This window comes from Sinocyclocheilus anshuiensis, unplaced genomic scaffold (genome assembly GCF_001515605.1).
Source record: "Sinocyclocheilus anshuiensis isolate Anshui unplaced genomic scaffold, SAMN03320099.WGS_v1.1 scaffold418, whole genome shotgun sequence".
Classification (NCBI taxonomy): domain Eukaryota; kingdom Metazoa; phylum Chordata; class Actinopteri; order Cypriniformes; family Cyprinidae; genus Sinocyclocheilus; species Sinocyclocheilus anshuiensis.
Genome location: NW_015544131.1, coordinates 180675 through 184956, shown reverse-complemented (window position 1 = coordinate 184956; position 4282 = coordinate 180675).

Below are 4282 nucleotides of genomic sequence, written 5' to 3'. Positions count from 1 at the left end.
TAAAACTTTTTTTTACATTTGTAAAAACATTTGTTAACTTTAAGATTTTTATCATGTAAACTATATGCAGCATGTTATTTACATATGTGTGTGGGACAGAGGGGGACACGGTCGCATTGCAGCAGAGTATGCTGGCCATATCATACATCAAAGCACATGAAAAAATACTATAGTAATTTATAGTAAATACTAAATACTATAGTGTTTTTTAACCATACTATAGTAAAGTACTTGAATTAAGTTGTTGTGGTAATTCTATAGCTGGTGTGGTAATATAACAACTATAGTAATATAAACAAATTACTTACTATAAACCCAATACTGTACTAAGTTTTCTACAACTATAGGGCATATTATACTACAATACACTACAGTTTACTGTAGTAAAAACTAAATCATACTACAGAATGCTGTAGCATTCATTAACAATGTGTTATTAAGAATTAAGAATTGTCTGCTAAACAAGATGCTACTTTCCAAAAACTCTTCTCCATCGAGAACTCGACTGATGCTATAACGAAAGCCATTGACAACCTGTCTTTGGTAGTGCAGAAGCTTGTTTCTGATGTTAATGAGCTACCAAAATCTTATTAACAGTAGAAGTTAAATATTACTATAGTCTTCAAATCTGGGTACTGTCTTACGTATTAAAATCACAAAGGGAGTTTGGTCGCGATCTTTACAACACGCATTACATTACGTATTTCATGGCACACTCATTTTATGCGTATTTGGCGCCACCTATTGTTGTTGGTGTATTATTGACATGTCAAAGTCTAGACCCTGAATATAAGACGACCCCATTTTTTCAGACGTATTTCCAAGAAAAAAACATCGTCTTATATTCGGGTCAATACGGTATTTGCTAAAATCTCTCGATTTCGATAAAGCACTTTAATGTTCTTTTGGTGTCATATAGAAGACATTACTGATTGATCACCTTCTACCCTGTTCAAGGAAGTTCAAGTCAACTTCTTAGCCAAGGGACTTTTCGTTTACCAGCCGTTCAGCTATGTTTTGTTGCACTGCATTTAACGTTATTTATTATTTTGTTACGCATTCTTTTGAGTTTTCTTCTTTTAGTTTAGCCTCTCTTAATGTTAGAGGTTTAAGAAATCATACGAAAAGGAACGAAGGAACGCCTTATTTTTATATTCTAAATGTTGTAACGCAGATTTTAATTTTATTCAAGAAAGTCATTCATGTGAATCAGACTCCCAATTTTTGGAAAATGCAGTGGGGAAACTCAATCTTTATGACTCATGGATCTAACCATTCTGCTGCTACTTTAATTTTGATGCATAAATTTAGGGGTGACATTTTAGAATTTTTTTATGTGATGAGGGTAGATGGATAATTTTAGTATGTAAAACTGAAAATGTGGTATTCATTTTAAGTAATGTTTACGAGCACAACTCACGGTACGCCAGTGTATCTATGTTCAAAGATTTGGGAGCTCAGCTTATTAGTATACAAATTTGCATTATTAATGCTTATTTGATTATAGCTGGAGATTTTAATGAAACTCCAGATGACTTTCAAGATAGATTTCCTTCAAGAAATGGTTGTGTGAAAATCTTTCGGTTGTAGATGCTTGGCGTTTCTTTAATAGTGGTTGTAGTGGCTTTACTTGGTCCAGCAAATCTGGATCCCTTAAGTCTAGGATCGATTTTTTTATTATTTCTAATTCTATTTTGAAAGATGTTATTTCTGTTAATCATCAGTTTGCCCCATTTACTGACCATGTGTTAATTTAGTTGGACCTTAAACAATATAGAAAGCCAAGTAGTACAAGAGGTTACTGGAATTTAACAATTGTCTTGGAAGATGCTCCTTTCGATGATCATGTTACTCATCTGGCTAAAACTGTTTAGTAAAGTTAAAGGTGACCCTTGCTCTAGTTGGGAGTTCTTCAAATTTAAAGTTAGAGACTTTGCTGTTAACAGAATTAAACAAATTAAAAGAGAAAAATATAATGAAGAATTTGAACTTATTCATAGGTTAGGTGTGTTAATGCAGAAGAATAATCCCAGTAAAGAATATGAGGTAGAATATAGTGTCTGTCAAATGAAAATTGAAAATATGTACACAGAGATTGCTAAAGGTGCTTTCATACGTTCTAGAGCAAGATGGATCGAGCAGGGTGAAAGAAACACTAATTACTTTTTTGCTCTAGAGAAAAGAAATCGTAAAAAAACATCTCACTCTGCCCTAAAGATTGATGGTGATTTATGTACAGATCCAGGAATGATTTCAACTTTTGTATACAACTTTTACAAAGAATTGTATACTTCTCAGTTTTCTCAAGAAAAATGTGATTCTTTTCTTTTGAGTGTTTGTGATAAAGTTCCGGGTATTAATGAGGATTTTAAATTACTATGTGAATCTGACCTTTCTATTACTGAAATGGAAGAGGCACTAAAATCTATGAAAAAGGGAAAATCTCCAGGTACTGATGGCCTGTCTGTCAAATTTTATTTACATTTTTGGGACCTCTTAAAGCAGCCTTTATGTTGTTTGTTTAAAGGGGTCATATGATGCAATTTTCGTCGAATCCGCCGGCCGCACCGTTCTCAAGCCCACCGGCCGTCGCTCACTCAGCACACCGGCCTCCACTCACTCTAGGCCGCCGCCGCTCACTCTAGCCTGCCGTGTGTGACGCTGTTTCGTTGTGAAAGCGAAACTACTTTGTTTGGCCTTCCAAAAGAGGACACGACTAGAAATCAGTGGTTATGTTGTATTTACAACACTGTTCCAGAACACTTCAACCAAAATATTCAGATGTGTGCAGCACATTTTATGGAAGACTGTTTCCTGATCCTGGTAGAGTAGACTACAATGCCGGCTGTTCTGACTCACAGACTGTAAGTACGTTTTTTATATTTAAAGAGTTTGCCACTGATGATTCAAACGTGAGTTTTGGGCAGTGTAGAGTAGCGCTTGTTGTTTGTCATTTCTCCGATCACAAATTTACTTTGTTTACTTTCACTTTAGACATAATTAACTGTGTTTATATGCAAATATTGTGTGTTTTTGAGAGTATTAGCGCAATCAGTCGCTAACTAAGATAACTAAGTAATCAGGTGCTGTTTGACCGTGTACGGATGATTCGGGTGTACGCGCTCTGAATAAGCACATGTTAGAACAGCACGCAAATTAAACGTTTAACCGGCAAGGCTTTAAAGCGCACGCAAATAATGTACTTTTGTGATTACGAATAAGTGCAGTGTCTTGTTAGTGTAACGCTACCGAATCAACATTTGATGTGAATGTGTCTCGCGAGTTGCAGTTGGAGCCGGGAGACATAATACAGCGCATTGCTTGAGGAGTTGTATTTTGTTAGTAAATGTTTCATTATATTACTAGTGTTGCCTCCTTTGTTCACTATTACACTACTGCATATATTGCATCTGACACTGTTGTCGCTTAGTTTTGTAACGTGAGCCCACACTTTCGAACATTTCACTCTTGCCGCGATGAATGATTGCACGCAAACACACCACACATGTGCATGGATATCACACGCACGTCAAGCAAACGTCGGCCACATCATTCAGTGAAGGGAAATTACAAGCAGCAGCTTCTAGCTCGCCATTAACATTGAAATATACGGAGATAAAACAACGCAAGTATCGATAACAGTATCGTTTGTCCTGAAGCTTATCGGTACTCCGGTATCGACCCAATTACGTACCGGTTCTCGGTACCCATCCCTACAAATCAGGCAATCAACTGGACCTTATTTACACACCACACTGCTTGACTGATCATGTACTGGTTACTCTACTGCACACCTCGGATCACTTCCTCCTCACTCTTAACCTCAACATGGTTCCTGACACAACACATACCCCTCCACATGTCATCTTTCGACATAACCTACGCTAACTCTTACCCTCCCGGCTATCTGCTATAGTTTCATCTACAGCTCGTACCACCTCTTCTGCCCCTTGGCTATCTGATGTTCTCCGCGAGCATCGTTCTAAGCTCAGGGCTGCTGATAGGGTATGGCGCAAATCAAAAATCCCACTGACCTTAATGTGTATCAGTCACTCCTCTCTTCCTTCTCTGCTAATGTCTCCACTGCTAAAAGGACATACTATCATAACAAAATTAACAATTCGTCTAACTCTAGCATGCTCTTTAAACATTTTCCTCCCTCCTTTTTCCTCCTCCTTCCCCTCCTTCATCAACTCTAACAGATGACGACTTTGCCACATTCTTCATTAATAAAATTAAAACCATCAGTGCACAATTTTCCACACCACAATCTGTCAAGCAC